The sequence below is a fragment of the Pithys albifrons genome, chromosome 11 (assembly GCF_047495875.1).
Source record: "Pithys albifrons albifrons isolate INPA30051 chromosome 11, PitAlb_v1, whole genome shotgun sequence".
In the NCBI taxonomy this organism is placed as follows: domain Eukaryota; kingdom Metazoa; phylum Chordata; class Aves; order Passeriformes; family Thamnophilidae; genus Pithys; species Pithys albifrons.
The window spans coordinates 7,916,844-7,927,972 of NC_092468.1; positions in this window are offsets into that span (position 1 = coordinate 7,916,844).

Below are 11,129 nucleotides of genomic sequence, written 5' to 3' on the forward strand. Positions count from 1 at the left end.
TGTCTTCAGCATTCAGCTGAAGACCTGAATGTGGGAGCTAAAGACCTAAAATACACAGGAAATGCATATTTTTGCATTGTCTTTTTAATAACAATTGTGACAAACTTTTTTAAATTTGTAAAATTAAATACCAACCGATTCTTGTTCCAAGAACAGGCTGACATTGTATTAGTACAGTATCTGGCAACCAGTCTTGAACAGATCTACCAAGCAGATTGTTGCTTAGTGTATTGCTGGACTCCTGTAACCTGTGATTCTGAGTAGAATTGCCCTGGGGACAGGCTTGGTGTTTGTGTGATGGGGCCTCCAAGCCAGCTAGAGCAAACTGCTGCTCACTGGGAAGATATTTGAAGCTGGACCATATGTATTCTTTTATATCTCAGCTTAAACTCTGTAGGTTATAGTCTCCCACTAAAGCTAAAGTATTTTGCTCTTCCAGTGCTTTTCCTTCACTATAATTTCACATACTATTTGCTGAAAAGCAATGATATCTAAAGGGAAATACTGTGCTCCTGTTGTATCTGTATCTGGTATTGCTTCCATGTGTGCTGAACTCACTGAATGACGCAGTTCTGGGGCACTTTCCATACATATGGCTGGCTAGAAAGTTTATTGTAATAGGAAATTACAAAGGCAGTTTTTGTTGTTAGTTTTATTTTGTTGAAGTCAGATGAAGGGATTTCTGTGTGTTCTATATGTATTTTTTGTGTGGTTGGAAGTTCTGAGCTATTTAGATTTAAGCCATTAAAAGTGTCTTTTCTTGAGCTAATTGCACTGACCTAAAACCTCTGTGTACAGAATTTGGCAGAGGGCTTTCCCCTGAAATGTGCTTGGACTGACTTGGACCCACACAATTTAGGAATCTCATGTTTAAGTTTTATAATAGGTAAAATTGAAAATGACTGTGTTTTTGGTTGTTCTCCACGATCAATAAATAACAGACTTCCTGAACCACTGGGGTATGCTCCAGGCTGGGTGAGAGTTAAATACAATCACTCTCTGTTTGTGTAGCTTGTTTGATTTAGCTTCATCAGCATCCTGAATGGTCAAATTGAAACTTTCTAAACTAAATTCATTATCATTAGGTAATCCAACGAAACAGAACATGTCAGTCAAACTTGATATCTCTTCCCAGAGGGACTACAACAAAAGTCTCAGGGCAGTAGACTGTTACATCATAGCTTGTGCTGAAGGTGAACTGTTATTGGGAGCAACTATTCCAATTCCAAACTCAAGCACAGAAATTGCTATTTCAGGGTTGGGGTTATTTTTGTTTTACTCTGAGTGTGTTGGTCAGTTCTTATTGGGAGGGCAGGGGTCAGGTGTGTGGTTTGAATTAATAGATTAGGGTTTGACTTAAAGCCCTCTGCAGTCAATGAAAAACATCACCTCAGCTTGGGTACATACTCTTAGGCCTTGATGTCCACACAACTGGAGCAGAAGAAAGTTGAGAATATTCTATTCTAATGTAAATATGAAGTATGTTGTTGGCTGCCACAACAGCAGTTCCTCTAGCACAGCTGTATCCAGCTATGGGACCAACCAGTGGGATCATTTGAACTGAGTGTAATTTGAAAATTATAACTTTCAAAGTCTAGGAAGAGATCTGGATGTTCTTTCTGATTGATTTTTGTGGGAGTGACCTCCCAAATTCTGCAGACAGTCTGTCAGTCTGTATTGCCTGCTGATGGGACCTATCTTCTCAAGTCCAGTGCGGGTTACATGGAGAATTTCTGGAGTCAAAACATAAATTAAAATCCCATATCTGAGTAAGCAGGATTGAATTCTTTGAAAACTGGGCACAGAGAGGGAACATGAGATAGCGTATATTGTAAAAGAATGCATAGATTTGTTGTTTTGAATACTACATGCTACACGTATGTAAAGAACCTTCAAAACTTCTGCTTTATCTTCTACATAAGAAAATGTAAGGAAAAAATCTCATCTTTAAAAGGCCTCATTTTGGTGACTCACGGGTGCTGGGAAGAATTAGTCCATATTTGAGCTGGATAGCATTCTCACCAATAAAACTCCATTTTGTAGTTCTGATTATAAATTTGGCAACTCAAACTGCTTGTAAAAATTACATTATTTACCCACTTTTATTGTGGAGCAGGTGTCTAATTTTTATTAACTACTCCCCTTGAAGAAAAGTTTTCTAGATTTAGAAATACAGTTTGGGATGACCAAAGTTTCTCAAAAGAGAACAAACCATGCGTGGCATATATAAAAACGTTAAAATATGTGGGGTCTGTTTCTTCCATTATTTGTGATGTGGTTGGAGAGTTGTGTCATGGTTCTGTTCTCCTGCTGAGCCATTTGAAATAGGAATAGAAAGGAGTACATGATAAATGTTTTAAAGTGATATGCCAAAAATTCATTTAGTTTCAAAACTTATTTCCTCTACTTGGCATGCTAATCATTGCATTTTTAGGCACTGACTATTTGCAAAGAGGGAAGGTATAAAGGAATTCCTAGATTTTGAAATAAATGGGCAGGAAGGAAGGCAAAAAGAAGCCTTGAACCTGATTAAGATGAACAGTTGCTTGCGAAAGACTTTTGTACTGTAGTGGAATGTCCCTGCTCATTCTGAGGGGGAAGAAGTCTTGTAATCCACCAGCCTTAGGCCCACCTGTGGTGCTGCTGCTGTTTTATTTGATGTCTTTCTCTCTCTCCACTATACAGTTTAATTAAGAGAGCTTTACTATGTATTAGCCACCACAGCCTGCTGGTTGCTCTGCTCTCCAGCCAGAGGAACTGCCCTCTGACCTTGTGGATAACAAAGGTAATGCCTTGAACATGCAGTTTCTGGAGAGGTGTTTTTGAGCCTCTGGCTGCAGGTCAGGGGCAGCCTGAGGAGGGTTTGGAAGGCAACTGCTGGGTATAGTTATCTAAACAATACAATCTCTGTCCTTAAGGCTGCAAACCCACCCCAGAGATGGACATGTATCAATGAAACACTCCCCTTGTTGTGCAATTCTTTTACAACTATGGATAAATTTTCTAGAAGACTAATGTCCCTCTTCATTTTACTGCATAGCCTTCTCCTGGTAGCCTTCTCCAAAGACAGAATCTCAGAAAAGTGATGCTCAGTCACTAATGTTATGTATTTGATTAACTTTTTATGATTTTACTTTTTCACTGCTGAATATGAAAGCATAATAAATCACAGGCATGTTTCCAGAACCTGGAATGCTAAATACCTAAGTAATATGAAAAAATACTATTGTTTTGAGAGAATTTTAGAAATACTGTTCTATTTACAACAGTTGTTGGGATATTTATAGAGAACATAGTATATAGAAACAATATTGGAACTCCTGAAATTCAGCAAGAATTCACTTGTTCTCAGTATGTCCTCTAAAATATTTCAGCAAGAGCAACAAAACCACCTCTCTGAGTCAATTCAGCAGCACATGGTGATAGACAATACCACCAATAGAGACCTGCTTTATGTTGCATTATTGAGCCTGAAGTCAATAGGGCAGTACTAGAAGGAGTCAACAGTTGCATTCTATTACTCTGCCGGAATCGTTATAGTGACAACCATAGTTCAAGGACAGATTTCATGTCCCCTAAACTATTCCCACAGTTATGTGATGCCACCAGAAAATGCAGTGAGCTTAAGGTTGGTCTTTTCTTCCTAGCCATGTTCATTACTTCTTTGCTAAATTAGGAAAAAATGTTCAGGGATAACCTGGAGCTGATGATTAACTTCCTATTGCACAGAGAGTGTAGGATAGTGCTATACACATACTGTGATATTTGTCTAAGCATAGATTAGGATTTCACTAGAAAAATATGTTTGTATATACTAACAAAAATTTGCTGAATTTCCCTGTTTGAATTATGTATAAAATCAATTTTTTGTAAATCAGTTACTGCAAAGTAATACAAGCATTGGTAAAATTTATCACTGCATTTAAGGGTTGAGTGCCAAAAAGAGAGTCTTTTGATTTTCTAAAGGGAGAAAAGTAGGCTATTCTTGTGAGTAATGCTAGAACAAGATCAGAACTCACACCTTTAGCATTTAAAGGCCTTAGTGTGCCATATAATTGTGTTTAATTTCAATCCTTTTGGCTCTCAACATTGTAAGCATTCTGAAGAAATTACTGTTTCCACTCAACCAGGTACAATAGGGCCCATTGTAATTTTCCACATGCCAGTGCTAGAGCTCAAAAGTCAAAGGAAAATATTAAAATTAACCCAAAGGCAATGATTGGTACAAAGAAAGTCGAGGTCAGGTGATTGCCAGGATTTTGGATTTTTACCTTTTTTTGTGTTCCTGAAGACATTCTATTCGCAGTCTGAATTGCGAACTTCAGAAGACACACCAGTGAAATCTCAGCGACTTTTGAGTACAGAATCTATCTGGATGTCTGGAATATTTAACAAATATTCCAGTGTGTGTCCAAACAGCTTCTCTGGAGGTTACAAAAGTAGGCTGACCATTTCACAAGGACATAGGTGAATTTTTATGGTGCTTTTTCTTTGCATATCTAATTTATTTATTTAAATTAGAAAAGTTTGACACTTTTTTATACCCTGTATGATTGATACAAATTTGCCTTTCTGAAACATGAAAGTACTGAAATGGCTGAGAGCAGTGTAAGAAAGCCATAGAGAGATGATGTGGTAGGAGTTGTGGCTTTCATCTCTGAGGCAAAGGGATGCATTTAGTTAACTAAATTCCTCCAGGTCCAGCTCAAAGCCTAAGCGTCCTGTCCATCAAGATGAACTAGTGGTGTGAAGGTTGTAAAGTACTCCCTTTACATGCAGATCAAACACGTCCTTATTGAGAGCAATCTAGACTTTTCTCCTACTTTCCCTTTCCCTTTAGACGCAGAGAAAGCACGTGGTGTTACTGGGGTTTTTTTTCCTAAGAATATCATCAGATCAGCATATGTATTTTTGCTTACTACAAAGAAAATGCATTTTCCTTCAAAGGAATGCTTTTTGTTTATAATTTTGCAAGCTCACCAAGAAATATGTGCTTGTGGATATACACTGTAAATGCATCTAGAAAATGTATGCAAAGTACTTACTTCTCCTGTAGAAATGCTTCACATACCACTACTGATGTAGTGGAGAATGTGTTGGGCTATGTAAATTGAGGGAGAAACAATTTGGAGGAGGTAAAAGACTTGATTATAAATATTACACCCACGTAGAGCATTGCTGTCTTTTTGCAGTCTACACACATCTATTAATAATGTATGACTCTGCAGAATTTACATTGTGGGGCTTCCTCCTGGAAAAACTGGAGCTCCTGACTGCCTTCTGCTCGCAGTCATGGCAGGGCAGGGCTCACATAAAGCATCATTTGCTGGGTGTTACCCTCACTCACACCTGGGATTCCCGAGGTCTTTTCCTTGTCTCCTTCAATGGCACCGTTTTATCGCGCTGTGCAAAGGGTTGTCCATGAGAAATAGAAATTTAATCTATTTACAGTACATTAAAAACCCTAATTTTTTAATTAGTCACCATAAATGTTATTAGTTGAATTTGTTACTGGTTATGTTTGTGTTGGTTTGATTTTTGGGGTTTGAGGGGGCCTGACATTAAGTATTTGAGTGATTTCATTACAAAATAACTGCTTTCCTTCTAATGAATGCTTGCAATGCAGGAGGCTGAGAAACTGCTCCCTTTATAAGGATAACATTTTTGATCTACTGATAAGAACTTCCTCCAAATTTATTTTAAGAAGCAAGTTTTGTGCTGTTGAAGTTTATGCATATGCTGGGCACAGACACCCTTGTCTTTACAAAGAAAGCTACCTGAGGCCAGAGTCTGGGATGCACTGATATTTCTGTGATTGGAAACTGGAGATACTATAACAAATGTCAGCTTACTACTGGGCCCCAAAAGCTCTCTGAAACCTCAGGGCTGAGTCATGTAAACTAATAGAACGAAGCCTTTAACCTGCTGAACAACATTAGGAGATGCCATGCTGAGTAACCTCCTCTGAAGGGTGGTAAAGTACACTGAGGAGAAATGCTGTCAGAGATATATGTGGCAAAGATGGCTACATGATCTCCTAAATGCTCTGAAAACCCTGAAGTATTGCATTTCATTTACATTTTCCTTCACTGACCTGTAATAAAAACTCCTATGTTAAAACTTCAAACAGAAGTTGAGGAAAGAGCTGTTTTATCATGAAGAATAAGAGTTAATTAATTTTGTTTATAACATCTCTTACTATGAAATATTAATTCTAGTGTTAAAGTTCCTTAAGTAGCCTACACTGTAACAAAAAATTACTGTCAATGTGGAAATAAAAAGAGATAAATTAATTGGAAAAGACCACATTATTCAGTAGTCAGTTATATTTGGTAGCTTGAAGGACTGGGGTGTAGGCTGACATAGATTCATATGTGATAGCTAAAAGAATGATGCTTTAAACAACAATTAAACCCATTTTAACTGACAGGTAAGGAAAAGAACTGGCTTTTGGTTAACACCATCAGGTCACATAAGGAACAAAGAAATAAAACAACGCTTTCAGAAGAAAAATTGAAAGTTACTCTGGTAGAAGTTCCAAAGGGAGGCTGGACTGAGGTATGGGCGGTCTGTGCTACAAAACTGGATCCTTCCCTTTCATCTTTTCCAATCCCCTTCCACAACTGTTGGTGGCAGGAGCTCTTTTGGGCACCACAACCCTAATCACTAATCGTTGTAATCTCTTGTGTTGGAAAGAGCAATTAGGAAAAGAATCTGTCCTTTATTTTGCATTCTTCAGAAAACTGAGATCAAAGAGTTGAAGTCAGCTACCTGGTAGAAAACAGTTCTCCCTAATATCCAGTGCTAGGGCACCTAGGAATGGTTCAAAGCTGCTCCAGAAGTGGTTTAGGCTGGGTATTAGGCGTCATTTCTTTACTGGAAGGGTGGCCAAACACTGGAACAGGCTTTCTGGAGAGGGGGTTGATGCCCCAAGCCTGTCAGTGTTTGAGGCATTTGGACAGTGCTCAGCACTGAACTGGCCAGGCAGTTGGACAGATGATCATCCCAACTGAAAGAGTCTGTTCTGTTCTTTTCAAAACAGTGAATGTGGCTGAACCAGAAAGATGTAGCCATTTTAATTGTAACATCTTTGCTCATTGAGAAGCTTATTTAAGATGGGCCTGAGGCCATGTGGGTTCACAGAGCAGCCTGTGAACATTGTGGGTGTCCTCTGTATGAATGAGGAATTTCTTAGCAGTAATGCTACCTGTGAGTGGGACATGTGACCCCATCACCCCTACGGTGATGTGCTCCATGAAGTGTTTTCTGAATTGCAACACAGCAGGTGCTTATCTCCTGGCATTGTGTCAGACTGTCTCAGGGTAGTGTTGAGCCATGGGCCACTATTACTGCTCTCCCTGAAGAGCTCCTCGGAGCTCTTCCTCCCATTTCTGGCAGCAAATGCTGTGACAGGAAGGACTTCCTCTCCCTGAGACTACATCCTAAAATCCAGAAGACTTAGAGGGGCGTGGAACAGTTAAAAAATATTACTGAATCTGTTTGAATAGTATTAAGGCTTTTATAGGTCAATGCATCTGTGCTTCTATAATTTGTCTGTACACTGGTGTTGTTATTGGTCAGGTTGCTGATCCTGATTAGGAAGCATCTCCTTGTGCTAAATTTGTTAGATTTGCAAATGATTAGAGGGGACGTCTTTGGGAAATGTACAGTCTTGTGTTTCATGAATTAAAGACCACATATGGCAGCAACTGGCAATACATTCAGAACTTTAGTAAATCCAAGCCACAAAAAACTTGCAATTAATAAGAACTGCTCTCATGAGATACCATTACACTGCTTCCTTCAAAATCAGTGCTTCCTTCAAAACACAGTGCTTCCCCCAACATGGTAAGTCATGCATTTACTGCACTTTCATCAAAACTGTTCCCAGGTGGGTTGAACACAGTCTTTCAGCTAATTGTAAAGACATTAAGCCTGATTCTCCCCTGACTATGCCAGAGTAAAACCCAGGAGTAACTCCACCTAAAAGGATTACACAGGTGAAAATTGTGAAGGAAGAGGAAATTCAAGTATAATATTGACATAAATACATATTTTCTGGGATAGTTCAACTAAATAAGAAACCACTGCCTTGGGATATACAACCACATCAGGAGCTGTGATTGACTGGCTTGGGCTGAATCATACGCAGTTGGGAACAGAGAAATGCTAAAAACTCTTAAGAGAAAAATTAAAAGCAAACAAGAATGCTTAGGCATATGTGTTATATATAAATGTAGTTAAAATGGGTTATGTTTTCTCAATTAAGCTAAAACTAAGCAGTTTCTGTGACATGACTTTCAGAAAGGAAAAATACCATTTCTGCTGGGCACAATAAAATTTAGATGAATGAAAGGGTTGATTTAAGTGATCCTTTGTCTTACATATGTGCATAAATTAAGACATGATGAAATCTTTTGGTAATTCCTTCTAGCCATGAAAATGTTTCTCCGGGTTTCTTTCTGGAGAGAGATCAGAAAACAGTTATTTCACAGGAATAAGGATTTCATATTGGACCACACAGTAAACCGGGAGTTTTATAAAAACAAATCCAGCATGTAGCTCATTTTGTATTTCCATCTACAGACGTCAGACTTTTGTTTGTGCTGCAGATGTGGAAGGTGTCCATTAGACATTTTGTTGCTGTTGAAATGGATAGAGCCTCATACACTGGATGCTGAATGGGGTTTTTGTGCTGAGAATTCTGCACAAACCTTTGCAGTGATCTGGTCACATTTTAAAAGCAAAAAGAATGATGAACAGAGTTATTTTTGCCTCCTATTTTTGTGTTTTTTTTCTAGATGGGGCTTGCTATGGATACTACGTTCTGGCTTCCTTGGTGCTCCGCAAATCTCTTAAAATAGTCAGAGTACTAAATAAAGCTGCTATTCCAGTTCATTTGTGGTGGGGGTTAAAAAGGAGCTGTATCTGTGCAGTGGCTAAAATGACTTCATTCTTTTGGTGGATTTTTTTCTCCTTTCTTCCCTCTCAGTTTTGTTTCCCCCTTCAAAAAAGACAATGAAGGAATCCTCTGTGGTCTCTTAGCTGTTAAAGCAAGGATTTTGCATTGTATTTCCTGTTGGTTTGGACACACAAGCCAAACTCAAAGAGAGATCCATGATTTTGAACTCCCAGTCTGAGGGAGAAGAGGAAAGAACATGTTATAAATAAGCAAAAAGAAATGGTGTTGGTAAATACAATTCCATGTCTGCTTCCTCATGTCCTTAAATATGTTTTTGTGCATTATGTTAAAATTTGGGATTGGGCATTGTTGCTTTCCAGGTTCTGTAGTCGTAGTCTCATGCAACCAGTGGAAACAATCAAAACAAACAAAACCCTGTTAGTTTTAATCTTTTTGTAAATACCATTTGTGATGTGAAAATCTGGGCTAGTTCTATTTTTTTGTCTTGGCTCTCTAGGGAAACTGAAGGCTCAGGTATTCTGCAGCCTTCATGATTTGTAAAGATTACTGGCAGGAATGTGATACTTTCAGTTGTGCTCAGGAGAAACAGGGGGTTGGAAGCAAGATCACGGGAGATGGAAATGTTCTGTGCACTAAAATTAGGTTCTTTCACAGGACCCTATAAATGCTGTTCCCAAATCAAGGAGTGACAGATGGTACCCTACTATGTCCTTACCCGAGTCTTGGGGGCTTTACTTTTGTCTTTGTGAGCTCCATGTTCAAGTTTTTCCTCCCTTTATGGTGGAAAGACAAAGAATTTGGACTCTTCTATTTTGTTGGTGAGACCAGAATTATGTTAATGTTTTAATCCCATGTTCTAAAGTTCATTTCCTTAAAAGTTTTTCAGAAACAGTATTTTTCTATTCTGAATTATTTTTGCTTTTATTTATTTTTTTTCCAGCTTAGTTGGATACAGTTTTTAGTTTCAACAAGCACAAAATACAATTAATTTTATCTCTGCATTTATTTCTGATGCTGCACTTGCTCCATGTTCCGCTCCCTCTGGCTTGAGCTGACTAACCAGTTCTTTGCTTTGAGCCAGAGTTTTTCTGATAAATCACCAGCATATCCTCTCCCTGCCTCTGTCTCTAGCTAGTCTCCGGCACAATATGTGTCTGAATTGCCAAACACACATAAATCATGTGTTAAGGTCATCTTTATTACTTGCTTCTGCTTCCTTAGGAAGTGCATCATCAATCAGTGTTTGCTGTCCCTGTCACCCTTGTGACTGGCTCGTGTGACTGTGTTAATGCTGCAGGCAGAGAGCAAGGGAGCCTGGGTTTAGAAAGGCAAAGGGGAAAGCCATGAAGGAGAACTGGTACACATTCTGCTGATGGAGAGGAAAGAAACTTAAGTAGCAGGAGTGTTGTCAGATCAATGATGTCCTTGCAGTTTTTCCAGTCTCTCTCTGCAAAAGATGCTGTACTTGAACTAAGCCCAGGGGTGTGCCAGCGGTGCTGAGGCAGCAGCTGCGCTCACGGGCATTGTCCAGGGGGCTGGGCTTTGGCCCTGGCTTGTTGGGTGGTAGGGGCTGATGCACTGCTCCCTAAATCCTGGGCAGTTCCTGACAGAGCACTGGGCTGCTCCTGGAAAGACTGTTTCAGCATCAGGCAGGTGATAACCAGTGTGTAAATGTTACGTGCAGTTACTTGGTAAACAGCCCAAAGGCCAGTGAGAAATTAGATTCCTTTTTCCTTTTGGATCTGTACAGCTGGGGTCTTCTCCAATTCTTTCCATCCCTTCTGTCTTCCCCATCTTTCCTGTAGAAATGCCCAGCAGTCCAGGCTTCACCCCCAGAGTGCAGAATATATGTAGGAGTGGTAAGTGGCTGGAGGTCATTCTCTCAGGGATCACTCTCCCTCTCCCCAAAATGAGTATGTTCATTGAAACATGGAAAATGTTGTTTGCCTTTCAAAAATGTCCTTGTGTGGATAGAATTGCACAGCTTTGCTCTCACTCTGCTCTTGTATCACCTCAGGCTATATTCTGTCAGATATTAATAAGTCTACAAAAATTTGGGCTCAGCCAGTGTTATGATAAGACACGGTAAAATAAAATTCATATGGGAAGAAATATAGGTGATTTTCAGTCTTTTTCTCTGAATCAGTTCTGTTTCACTCCTCCTTACTCTGGTGTTAACTAGCACTTTGCAGTTAATTTTTTTCAT